This window comes from Phyllobates terribilis, unplaced genomic scaffold (assembly GCF_046119375.1).
Source record: "Phyllobates terribilis strain yellow unplaced genomic scaffold, ASM4611937v1 Scaffold_5__5_contigs__length_657084704, whole genome shotgun sequence".
NCBI lineage: Eukaryota > Metazoa > Chordata > Amphibia > Anura > Dendrobatidae > Phyllobates > Phyllobates terribilis.
Genome location: NW_027362765.1, coordinates 6519017 through 6533045, shown reverse-complemented (window position 1 = coordinate 6533045; position 14029 = coordinate 6519017). Strand labels below are relative to the sequence as shown.

The 14029-nt window shown below is 43.3% G+C and overlaps 1 pseudogene; it reads right to left on the bottom strand.

The window, feature by feature from the left end:
- The window catches only part of LOC141270822 (uncharacterized), an 80592-nt pseudogene that overhangs the window by 49739 nt on the left and 16824 nt on the right, over positions 1 to 14029 (bottom strand).

Genomic DNA, 14029 nt, shown 5'->3' with positions numbered 1-14029 from the left:
ACACGCTGCGGAGCAGAAGAGAATGCCCCTGAACTGCGCTGAGCTCACTGAGAGATAGGACACCTCTCACTGAGCTCAGTGCAGGTCAGAGGCCCGCTCGCTGGAGTTAGTCATTCTTCTCTGCTCCTCAGCATGTGCAGTCTCCTCAGGCCAGGTAAGTATAATGATTTTTTACATTTTATTCTTATTATTACAGGTTTTGGAGACATTGGGAGGTGAATACTACTCTGCCCATTGTCCCTTACTAGAGCTGATCGCAGTGCAAGCATGGGACAATGATGAGTGATTCCTTCAGCACCCGGCACTTGGGAACAGCATTAACTGTACCGCTGATTCCCAGGTGCCGGTACATGTCACAAATTATGGGGGGGGCGGACCCTGTGCGCAGTATGGGGGAGATCTGGATGGGGGACATGTCTACAAGATAAGGACCAGGATGGTGGACCATGTCTGCAATATGGGGGACCTGGATGGGGGACCATGTCTGCAATATGGGGGACATTTCTGCAATATGGGGAACCATGTCTCCAATATGGGGGACCTGGATGGGAGACCATGTCTGCAATATGGAGGACCTGGATGGGAGACCATGTCTGCAATATGAAGGACCTGGATGGGGGACCATGTCTGCAATATGAAGGACCTGGATGGGAGACCATGTCTGCAATATGGGGAACCTGGATGGGAGACCATGTCTGCAAGATGAGGACCAGTTCAAAAGGTGTATAGAAATTAAAATGGTATCACTAAAAATGTCACTTTGTCATGCAAATAATACAGCCCCCAAATTAAATGTTTTTCCGTGTGCGGCCCATATGCCCAGCTGAGTTTGAGACCCCTGGTCTACAGGAACTTCTCTCATGCTTTGACCAATGGAACAGGTGTCAGGAGCAAGAAGCTCGGAGAAAGACAAAACTAGAGAGGAACAGAGACCCAGTGACTTTCTAGTAAGTGTTTCACAAGTACACACACGACGCACCATCAGGTTCACTAGGTGTAAGCTGATGATGTTATAGAAAACTTAATTTTTGCATCATATCTTTTATCCTCTTCATCCTCAAAGTACCAGACAAAATGTAAGTTACTCACAAAACCCACGGACTGACGGCAGCCATATTTAGTTGTTATAACTAGTCTTATACTTTATCATCCTATGTCTGTAGATGCATTCGTCACTAAAATCGGGTGCTCAGAAAAGAAGAGAACAGCGACAGAAAGCTCCACAAATAAATGAAGAGATTTGTAAAATGCCTAAAGTTAGACTTTCTTTAAAAGAAAATCTACAGAATCTGATCGACCGACTGAATGTGAGGTCAATAACAACAGCTGTGAAAATGTCCATCTCCATCTCACTGCTCCGAGCACGCGGATTATTTCATTGTAGTGCACCAAACATCTGACGCAGAGCCAGAAAATGTCCATCTCCATCTGACTGCTCTGAGCACGCGGATTATTTCATTGTAGTGCCCCAAACATCTGACGCAGAGCCAGAAAATGTCCATCTCCATCTCACTGCTCTGAGCACGCGGATTATTTCATTGTAGTGCCCCAAACATCTGACGCAGAGCCAGAAAATGTTCATCTCCATCTCACTGCTCTGAGCACGCGGATTATTTCATTGTAGTGCCCCAAACATCTGACGCAGAGCCAGAAAATGTCCATCTCCATCTCACTGCTCCGAACACGCGGATTATTTCATTGTAGTGCCCCAAACATCTGACGCAGAGCCAGAAAATGTCCATCTCCATCTCACTGCTCTGAGCACGCGGATTATTTCATTGTAGTGCCCCAAACATCTGACGCAGAGCCAGAAAATGTCCATCTCCATCTCACTGCTCTGAGCACGCGGATTATTTCATTGTAGCGCCCCAAACATCTGACGCAGAGCCAGAAAATGTCCATCTCCATCTCACTGCTCTGAGCACGCGGATTATTTCATTGTAGTGCCCCAAACATCTGACGCAGAGCCAGAAAATGTCCATCTCCATCTCACTGCTCTGAGCACGCGGATTATTTCATTGTAGTGCCCCAAACATCTGACGCAGAGCCAGAAAATGTCACTGACGAAATGGCGGGTGCTCGGGAAGGGGTGGAAGCTGCTTCAGAGTTTCCATCAGATATTGGGCTGTGCAAATGGAAAGTGAAAAATTATATTGGCGAGAAGTCTTAAAAAGATCCCTCTACACCAGATGTTTCCAGCTGTGACCAGCTAACATTTATTGTCCGATATGTTTTGCCCACTGGACTCCTTGAAAGATTTCTACAATTCATTCCTGTTATTGGTCACGCTGGCAAACCAACAGCCGAGGTGATTGGTGGTATGCCTTGTAAAAATGGTATTAATATTAAAGATTGTAGGGGTCAGTCTTATGATAATGCTGCCAATATGAGTGGGAAGTACAATGGGGTCCAAGCACATGTTAGGAATTCATTCCCTGTGCGGTCCATTCCCTTAACCTGGCAGGAAAAAATAGTGATGAAACTATTCAAGAGACATAAAGTTGTTCCAAAGTGTTAAAAAATCCGTAGTTTTTTCAACATCTGCTGGTAGAAAAACGAAACCCCCTCTGGTTACCAGTCGTGAAATCGCTTTCTACCACAAGGTGGTCAGCAAGATATGAAGCAGGTTTAGCTTTGTACAAAGGATACAGCCAATATGTAATCTTATAGACAGCATGGCTACAGACCCTGACTTCAGTTCATGTAAAGTCTGAGGCTTTGGGTGAGAAATTCACTGAACCTGATTCTCCCTTCATTCTTCTAGTGTGGCATGAGATTTTGGATCGGTTTCATAAAACCAATCTGTCCCTTCAAGAGGCATGTAAATACTGCTGTAGTTTTACTTCAGTCTTTGTTAGACTTTGTCAAAAGTCTGAGAGAAGAATTTGATATATACAGTGGGTACGGAAAGTATTCAGACCCCTTTACATTTTTCACTCTGTTTCATTGCAGCCATTTGGCAAATTCTAAAAAGTTCATTTTTTTTCTCATTAACCCCTTAAGCCCCGCGGGTGGTTTGCACGTTAATAACCGGGCCAATTTTTACAATTCTGACCACTGTCACTTTATGAGGTAATTACTCTGAAACGCTTCAACGGATCCCCCTGATTCTGAGACTGTTTTTTCGTGGCATATTGTACTTCATGATTGTGGAAAAATTTCTTCGATAGCACTTGCGTTTATTTGTGAAAAAAACGGAAATTTGGCGAAAATTTTGAAAATTTGAATTTTTAAGCCCTGAAATCAGAGCGATATGTCACACAAAAGAGTTAATAAATAACATTTCCCACATGTCTACTTTACATCAGCACAATTTTGGAACCAAAATTTTTTTTTGTTAGGGAGCTATAAGGGTTAAAAGTTGACCAGCGATTTCTCATTTTTCCAACAAAATTTATAAAACCATTTTTTTAGGGACCACATCACATTTGAAGTCACTTGGAGAGGTCTTTATGACAGAAAATACCCAAAAGTGACACCATTCTAAAAACTGCACCCCTCAAGGTGCTCAAAACCACATTCAAGAACTTTATTAACCCTTCAGGTGCTTCACAGGAATTTTTTGAATGTGGAAGAAAAAAATGAACATTTAACTTTTTTAACTTTTTTCACAAAAATGTTACTTTAGACCCAATTTTTTTTATTTTCACAGGGGTAACAAGAAAAAATGGACCCCAAAATTTGTTGTGCAATTTCCCCTGGGCACGCAGATACCCAATATTTGGGGAAGAAACACTGTTTGGGCGCACGGCAGGGCTCGGAAGGGAAGGAGCGCCATTTGACTTTTTGATTGTAAAATTTGCTTGAATAATTAGCGGATGCCATGTTGTGTTTGGAGAGCCCCTGTGTGCCCAAACTTTGGAGCTCCCCCACAAGTGACCCCATTATGGAAACTAGACCCCCCAAGGCACCTTTATAGATGCATAGTGAGCACTTGGAACCCCCAGGTGCTTCACAAATTGATTCGTAAAAATGAAAAAGTGAAAAAAAAAACACTTTTTCATTTTTACGAATCAATTTGTGAAGCACCTAGGGGTTCCAAGTGCTCACTATGCATCTAGATAGGTGCCTTGGGGGGTCTCGTTTCCAAAATGGGGTCACTTGTGGGGGAGCTCCAATGTTTGGGCACACAGGGACTCTCTAAATGCAACATGGTATCCGCTAACAAATTGAATGGAAAATCGGCTCAAATTGTTAGCGGACACCACATTGCGTTTGGAGAGCCCCTCTGTGCCCAAACTTTGGAGCTCCCCCACAAGTGACCCCATTTTGGAAACTAGACCCCCCAAGGCACCTTTCTAGATGCATAGTGAGCACTTGGAACCCCCAGGTGCTTCACAAATTGATTCATAAAAATGAAAAAGTGTTTTTTTTTTCACTTTTTCATTATTACGAATCAATTTGTGAAGCACCTGGGGGTTCCAAGTGCTCACTATGCATCTAGAAAGGTGCCTTGGGGGGTCTAGTTTCCAAAATGGGGTCACTTGTGGGGGAGCTCCAAAGTTTGGGCACAGAGGGGCTCTCCAAACGCAATGTGGTGTCCGCTAACAATTTGAGCCGATTTTCCATTTAATTTGTTAGCGGATACCATGTTGCATTTAGAGAGTCCCTATGTGCCCAAACATTGGAGCTCCCCCATAAGTGACCCCATTTTGGAAACTAGACCCCCCAAGGCACCTTTCTAGATGCATAGTGAGCACTTGGAACCCCCAGGTGCTTCACAAACTGATTCGTAATAATGAAAAAGTGAAAAAAAAAAACACTTTTTCATTTTTATGAATCAATTTGTGAAGCACCTGGGGTTCCAAGTGCTCACTATGCATCTAGATAGGTGCCTTGGGTGGTCTAGTTTCCAAAATGGGGTCTCTTGTGGGGGAGCTCCAATGTTTGGGCACACAGGGACTCTCCAAATGCAACATGATATCCGCTAACAATTTGAGCCGACAATTTGTTAGCGGATATCATGTTGCATTTGGAGAGTCCCTGTGTGCCCAAACATTGGAGCTCCCCCACAAGTGACCCCATTTTGGAAACTAGACCCCCCAAGGCACCTTTCTAGATGCATAGTGAGCACTTGGAACCCCCAGGTGCTTCACAAATTGATTCGTAAAAATGAAAAAGTGAAAAAAAAAACACTTTTTAATTTTTATGAATCAATTTGTGAAGCACCTGGGGTTCCAAGTGCTCACTATGAATCTAGATAGGTGCCTTGGGGGGTCTAGTTTCCAAAATGGGGTCACTTGTGGGGGAGCTCCAAAGTTTGGGCACAGAGGGGCTCTCCAAACGCAATGTGGTGTCCACTAACAATTTGAGCCGATTTTCCATTTAATTTGTTAGCGGATACCATGTTGCATTTAGAGAGTCCCTGTGTGCCCAAACATTGGAGCTCCCCCACAAGTGACCCCATTTTGGAAACTAGACCCCCCAAGACATCTTTCTAGATGCATAGTGAGCACTTGGAACCCCCAGGTGCTTCACAAATTGATTCGTAAAAATGAAAAAGTGAAAAAAAAAACACTTTTTCATCTTTATGAATCAATTTGTGAAGCACCTGGGGTTCTAAGTGCTCACTATGAATCTAGATAGGTGCCTTGGGGGGTCTAGTTTCCAAAATGGGGTCACTTGTGGGGGAGCTCCAATGTTTGGGCACACAGGGACTCTCCAAATGCAACATGATATCCGCTAACAAATTGAGCCGATTTTCCATTCAATTTGTTAGCGGACACCATGTCGCGTTTGGAGAGCCCGTGATGTGCCTAAACAGTGGAGCTCCCCCACAAGTGTCCCCATTTTGGAAACTATACCCCTCAAGGATTTTATTAAGGTGTATATTGAACATTTTGAACCCAGAGGTACGGCACAGAATTTGTTTACATTAGGTCATCATATTGAATAAGTTGTCATTATTCTTGAGCGCAAGTGCTCGCTACTTGAGTTTGCATCGGGTACTCAGGTATGCACCATGTACAGCATGTGCTCGAGTGACATGCTTGAGTCCCTGCTCCGCATGTTTCACGGTTATTAGACACCCAAAAAAAAACATGCGGGGATCGCTCGTGCATGGCAGGCAATCCCCGTAAAGTTTTTTGGCCGCGAAGCATATGGGGCAGAGACTCGAGCATGTCACACAAATACCCACGATACTCAATGCATACCAGAGCACCCGATGCAAACTCAAGTAGCGAGCACTTGCTCTCAACACTAGTCGCCATATCGTCATCTTTTTTTCTTACTTTTGAAAAAAATCCCAACCCCAGCCCTAACCCTAGCACAAGCCTAGCCCTAGCACAACCCTAGCCCCAGCACAACCCTAGCCCCAGCACAACCCTAGCCCCAAAACCAGCCCTAACCCTAGCCCAATCCTAACCCAAGAGTTTATTTTTGACGCCGTTCCTTGTGCGGTATAAGTGATTAGACGACTTTATTCTTCGGGTCGGTGTGATTACAGCAATGCCAGAATCATATGGGGTTTTTATGACTGACAGCTGTCACACACTAAAAGACGCATTTTTTGTAAAATCTAGTTTTTGCATCGCCATATTTTGAGAGCTATAATTTTTCCAGATTTTGGCAGACAGTCATGTGACGGCTCGTTTTTTGCGGGATGACTTGACGTTGTTATTGGTGCCATTTTCAGGCACGTGACATTTTTTGATCGCTTTCTATTCCGATTTTTGGGAGGCAGAATAAACAAAAACCAACAATTCAGGAATTGTTTTTTTTTTTTTTATTATTCTGTTCCGCGTGTGGTAAAATTGATGAGGTAGCTTTATTCTTCGGGTCAGTACGTTTACAGCGGTACCACATTTGTATAATTTTTCTATGTTTTGGCGCTTATACACAATAAAAGCTATTTTATAGAAAAAAATATTTTTTACCATTGCTTTATTCTGAGAGCTATAACTTTTTTATTTTTCGGCTGATGGAGCTGTATGGCGGCTTGTTTTTTGCGGGACGAGATGACGTTTTCAGTGGTATCATTTTTATTTATATGCGTCTTTTTGATCGCGTGTTATTCCACTTTTTGTTTGGCGGTATGGTGATAAAGCATTGTTTTTTTTTTTTTGTTTTTTTTTTTACCGTGTTCACTGAAGGGGTTAACTAGTGGGACAGTTTTATAGGTCAGGTTGTTCCGGACGCGGCGATACCAAATATGTGTACTTTTATTGTTTTTTTTAAATTTTTTTTATAATAATATTTATTGATGGGTACATTATATTTTTATTTTTGGTGTATTATTTTTTTAATTTTTTTATAATATTTTTGCACATTTTTTTTTTTCTTTCCACTTTCAGACAGTTTGTACACTTTATTACTTTGTCCCACTCTGGGACTTTTACTTTTTTTTTTCTGATCGCCTGCATGGCACAGGAATGGAGCACCATCCCTATGCCATGAAGGCTGTCAGAAGTGCACAGTGTGAAGATTGCTTGGAGATGCACTGCGCATGTCCAAGCAATCTTCCTGCTCTCTGGTGACCCGGATGTTGTCATGACGACATCGGGTCGTCATGGCAACACCCGGGAAGCCGCTGCAGACTGCGCTGGAAGCCGGAAGAGGAGGTGAGTATCGCCGATCACCTCCCCTTGCCCCCGCAATGCCGCGATCGATTTCGATCGACTTCGATCGCAGCATAGCGGGGGTTAATGTGCTGGGAGCAGTGCAGGACCGCTCCCTCCACATAGTACCGGGTGTCAGCTGTGACAATCAGCTGACACCCGGCGGCGATCGCGCCCGCACAGCCTGTGTGCGGGCGCGATCGCGATGACGTACTAATACGGGTCTGGGTGTTAAGTCCCAGGGCACAGACGCGTATTAGTACGTCAGATGTTGTTAAGGGGTTAAAGTACAATCTGCACCCCCATCTTGACTGAAAAAAAAACAGAAATGTAGACATTTTTGAAAATGTATTAAAAAAGGAAAACTGAAATATCACATGGTCATAAGTATTCAGACCCTTTGCTCAGACACTCATATTTAAGTCACATGCTGTCCATTTCCTTGTGATCCTCCTTGAGATGGTTCTACTCCTTCATTGGGTCCAGCTGTGTTTAATTAAACTGATAGGACTTGATTTGGAAAGGCACACACCTGTCTATATAAGACCTCACAGCTCACAGTGCATGTCAGACCAGATGAGAATCATGAGCTCAAAGGAACTGCCCAAGGAGCTCAGAGACAGAATTGTGGCAAGGCACAGACCTGACCAAGGTTACAAAAGAATTTCTGCATTACTCAAGGTTCCTAAGAGCACAGTGGCCTCCATAATCCTTAAATGGAAAAAGTTTGGGACCACCAGAAGCTTTCCTAGACCTGGCCATCCAGCCAAACTGTGCAATTGTGGGAAAAGAGCCTTATTGAGAGAGGTAAAGAAGAACCACAGGATCACTGTGGCTGAGCTCCAGAGATGCAGTAGGGAGATGGGAGAAAGTTCCACAAAGTCAACTATCACTGCAGCCCTCCACCAGTCGGGCCTTTATGGCAGAGTGGCCCGACGGAAGCTTCTCCTCAGTGCAAGACATATGAAAGCCCACATAGAGTTTGCTCAAAAACACATGAAGGACTCCCAGACTAAGAGAAATAAGATTCTCTGGTCTGATGAGACGAAGATAGAACTTTTTTATGATCATCCTAAGCGGTATGTGTGGATAAAACCAGGCACTGCTCATCACCTGCCCAATACAATCCCAACAGGGAAACATGGTGGTGACAGCATCATGCTATGGGGGTGCTTTTCAACTGCAGGGACAGGACGACTGGTTGCAATTGAAGGAAACACGAATGCGGCCAAGTACAGAGATATCCTGGATGAAAACTTCTTCCAGAGTGCTCTGGACCTCAGACTTGGCCTAAGGTTCACCTTCCAACAAGACAATGACCCTAAGCACACAGTTAAAATAACAAAGGAGTGGCTTCAGAACAAATCTGCGACCATTTTTGACTGGCCCAGCCAGAGCCCTGACCTAGACCCAATTGAGCATCTCTGGAGAGACCTGAAAATGGCTGTCCACCAACGTTCACCATCCAACCTGACGGAACTGGAGAGGTTCTGCAAGGGAGAATGGCAGAGGATCCCCAAATCCAGGTGTGAAAAACTTGTTGCATCATTCCCAAGAAAACTCATGGCTGTACTAGCTCAAAAGGGGGCTTCTACTCAATACTGAGCAAAGGGCCAGTTTCTTTGTAGCGCTTGATGGTTTTTGCAACTGCACTTGGGGAAACATTCAAAGTTTGCCCAATTTTTTCTTAAGGTAATGATGGCCACTCGTTTTTCTTTACTTAGCTGCTTTTTTCTTGCCATAATACAAATTCTAACAGTCTATTTAGTAGGACTATCAGCTGTGTATCCACCTGACTTCTGCACAACACAACTGATGGTCCCAACCCCATTTATAAGGCAAGATATCCCACTTATTAAACCTGACAGGGCACACCTGTGAAGTGAAAACCATTTCCGGTGACTACCTCTTGAAGCTCATCAAGAGAATGCCAAGAGTGTGCAAAGCAGTCATCAAAGCTAAAGGTGGCTACTTTGAAGAACCTAGAATATAAGACATATTTTCAGTTGTTTCACACTTTTTTGTTAAGTATATAATTCCACATGTGTTAATTCATAGTTTTGATGCCTTCAGTGTGAATGTACAATTTTCATAGTCATGAAAATACAGAAAAATCTTTAAATGAGAAAGTGTGTCCAAACTTTTGGTCTGTACTGTATGACCATGTGATATTTCAGTTTTTCTTTTTTAATAAATTTTCAAAAATTTCTACATTTCTGTTTTTTTCAGTCAAGATGGGGGGCAGAGTGTACTTTAACCCCTTTACAACCCAAGGTGGTTTGCACGTTAATGACCAGGCCAATTTTTACAATTCTGACCACTGTCACTTTATGAGGTAATTACTCTGGAACGCTTCAACGGATCCCCCTGATTCTGAGACTGTTTTTCCATGACATATTGTACTTCATGTTTGTGGTACAATTTCTTCTATATCACTTGCGTTTATTTGTGAAAAAAACGGAAATTTGGCGAAAATTTTGAAAATTTTGCAATTTTCAAAATTTTCATTTTTATGCCCTTAAATCAGAGAGATATGTCACACAAAAGAGTTAATAAATAACATTTCCCACATGTCTACTTTACATCAGCACAATTTTGGAACCAAAATTTTTTTGTTTTATGGAGCTATAAGGGTTAAAAGTTGACCAGTGATTTCTCATTTTTCCAACAAAATTTACAAAACCATTTTTCTAGGGACCACATCCCATTTGAAGTCACTTTGAGAGGTCTTTATGACAGAAAATACCCAAAAGTGACACCATTCTAAAAACTGCACCCCTCAAGGTGCTCAAACCCACATTCAAGAACTTAATTAACCCTTCAGGTGCTTCACAGGAATTTTTGGAATGTGGAAGAAAAAAAATGAACATTTAACTTTTTTTCACAAAAATGTTACTTTAGACCCAATTTTTTTTATTTTCGCAGGGGTAACAGGAAGAAATGGACCCCAAAATTTGTTGTGCAATTTCACCCTGGGCACGCAGATACCCCATATGTGGGGAAAAACCACTGTTTGGGCGCACGGCAGAACTCGGAAGGGAAGGAGCGCCATTTGAATTTTCGATTGTAAAATTTGCTTGAATAATTAGCGGACGAAATGTTGCGTTTGGAGAGCTCCTGATGTGCCTAAACAGTGGAAACCCCACACAAGTGACCCCATTTTGGAAACTAGACCCCCTTGGGAACTTATCTAGATGGGTGGTGAGCATTTTGAACCCCCAGGTGCTTCACAAACTAATCCGTAAAAATGAAAAAGTATTTCCTTTTCCACTTTTTCATTTTTACGAATCAATTTGTGAAGCACCTGGGGGTTCCAAGTGCTCACTATGCATCTAGATAGGTGCCTTTGAGGGTCTAGTTTCCAAAATGGGGTCAGAAGTGGGGGAGCTCCAATGTTTAGGCGAACAATGAGCCGAAGTCAGAGAGAAGCTGCAGCCCTGGCTTCCTGTTGATGTTCAATACGTCTGAAGGCGGGGACAGTGAAGCCAGGGCTGATTGGGCACAGGGCCCATGTGATGTAACAACCTCACATGAGCCTCGGGAATGCGAATCCTGACACCGCTGGAATGGTGCCGTCATGGGAGGTTTGTTTAAGTGTTTTTATTTTAACAGGACCAAACATGAGGAATGAGAAGGGGTTGCCTTACTAGTGGACAACCCCTGTGTGGGTTCTCTGGTGCTTAACAAAAGCTGATTGATGGCTAAAACATTTCCCACATTCTGAACATGAAAAAGGCTTCTCTCCTGTGTGAGTTCCCTGGTGTATAACAAGATTCCCTTTCAGTGTAAATCATTTCCCACATTCTGAACAGGAAAAAGGCTTCTCCCCAGTGTGAGTTCTCTGGTGATTAAGAAAAATTGATTTTCTTATAAAAAATTTCCCACATTCTGAACATGAAAAAGGCTTCTCTCCTGTGTGAGTTCCCTGGTGTATAAAAAGACTGCATTTACGGTTAAAACATTTCCCACATTCTGAACAGGAAAAAGGTTTCTCCCCTGTGTGAATTCTCTGGTGCTTAACCAAATCTGATTTCAGGTTACAACATTTCCCACATTCTGAACATGAAAAAGGCTTCTCTCCTGTGTGCGTTCTCTGGTGTATTTCAAGATGCGCTTTCCGGTTAAAACTTTTCCCACATTCTGAACATGAAAAGGGCTTCTCTCCTGTGTGAGTTCCCTGGTGTATAAAAAGACTGCATTTACGGTTAAAACATTTCCCACATTCTGAACAGGAAAAAGGTTTCTCCCCTGTGTGAATTCTCTGGTGCTTAACCAAATCTGATTTCAGGTTACAACATTTCTCACATTCTGAACATGAAAAAGGCTTCTCTCCTGTGTGGATTCTCTGGTGTATTTCAAGATGCGCTTTCCGGTTAAAACATTTCCCACATTCTGAACAGGAAAAAGGCTTCTCCCCTGTGTGAATTTTTTGGTGCCTAACCAAATCTGATTTCAGGTTAAAACATTTCCCACATTCTGAACATGAAAAAGGCTTCTCTCCTGTGTGAGTTCTTTGGTGTATAACAAGATTCCCTTTCAGTGTAAAACATTTCCCACATTCTGAACAGGAAAAAGGCTTCTCTCCTGTGTGGGTTCTCTGGTGTCTTTCAAGATGAGCTTTCCGGTTAAAACTTTTCCCACATTCTGAACATGAAAAAGGTTTCTCCCCTGTGTGAATTCTCTGGTGCTTAACCAAATCTGATTTCTGTGTAAAACATTTCCCACATTCTGAACATGAAAAAGGCTTCTCCCCTGTGTGAGTTCTCTGGTGTCTAACAAGATCTGATTTCTGGTTAAAACATTTCCCATACTTGTGACAAGAAAATCTGTTCTCTGCATGAATTTTTTGATGTTTAAGAGAAGACTTTTCGAGGAGAAAACCATTTCCATATTCTGAACGTGAAAATGGCTTCTTTGAATTAGGAGCAGTTCGTTTTTTAATGCTTATTTTGCGACTTTGATTTTCCTTAGTGGTCGGTAATGAATCAGAAGACAGGACCTGTTTCAAAGGATCAGATGACAGATCTTTGCTGTGACGGGATGATGGTATATCTGGAGTAATGGCATTCACTTCAGTTGTCTGTTGTGGGATCACACGATTATCAGATTTAAAAATTGAAGATGTCAGCTGTCCCTCTGATCTCCTGGTACAGACATCTGCCAAGAATAAAACCAATTATTATTTTAGAATAAAATATATTTGAATTTTATATTTTTTAACATTTCTACTTAAACTTTAAAATGGTAAGTTATGAAAACATATTGAATTATTCACCAAGAAAACCTCATAGGATGACCCAGTAGAGCACGGTGTGCAACTTTTTGTTCAGTCTGCCTCCCAAATATGCAATAAAAAGCCACCAATGTTATGTAGGCGAAAATAATACCACTCAAATCCATCATCTGTTAATGGAAAAAAACAGGGGTTTCCACATCACTAGTGGCTCAAAGGCTCTTGAAAAGCAACATGGCTTCCATAAACTAATCCAGCAATATCCACTCTCCCAAAGTCAAATCTCCCCCTTGCTTCTGAGCCTTGTGTGTGTCCAAACCACATGTACCATCCATGTATTTGGCATTACTATAGTGAGAAGAACCCACTTAATTTACGGTGTGTGTCTCCTGGAGCACAATCTGGGCACTATGTGTTGGGTAATAAAATGGTATATTTGCAATTTTCACTCTCCAACATCCACTGAGTGTTAATTTCTGGAAAGCGCCTGTGGAGTCAAAATAGTAACAACTTCTAAAGATTGATTCAATGAGGGTTATCATTTCCAAAATGTAGTCATTATATGGGGATTTCTACTGCTGATTTTCTGACATCTATATATATAATTGACTTATCCCGTCTGTCTGTCTGTCTGTCTGTCTATCTGTCCAGGAAATCCCGCGTCGCTCATTGGTCCGGCAGCGGCCAATCAGAGCCGCGGGATTTCTGAAAAAAGATGGCGGCCGTTAGCGGCTCATCTGCGGGACGGAGCTCAGCGGCGATGCAGCCGGGAGATGACCGGCGCGAGGCGCTCATCTCCCGGCCGCTAGCAGCAGAAGGACCTCGACCGCCGGACCCATCTGCGGGACGGAGATGCAGCCGGAAGATGAGCGGCGCGAGGTGCTCATCTCCCGGCCGGTAGCAGCGGAAGGACCGCCGGCGCCGCTGACCTCCATGCGGAAGGGAGGACCGGTGCTGCGGGTGGGGATACTTCTGCTGCGAGCGCCCGCTCATGTCCCGGGTTCTCGCAGCGGAAGTACCCGCACAGGCAGCGCCGCTCCTCGGTCCTCACCAAGACGATTCGATGATTGGTTGCGGTCTTCGGACCCGACCAATCACTCATCTTACCGCAAAAGTTAAACACCGCTGTGCTGATTGGTCGCGGACGCTGCCCGTGACCAATCACCGATTTGGGCGCCACATTTAAATATCGGCCGCGACCAATCAGCACAGCGGTGTTTAAATGTGGAGCCAAGAT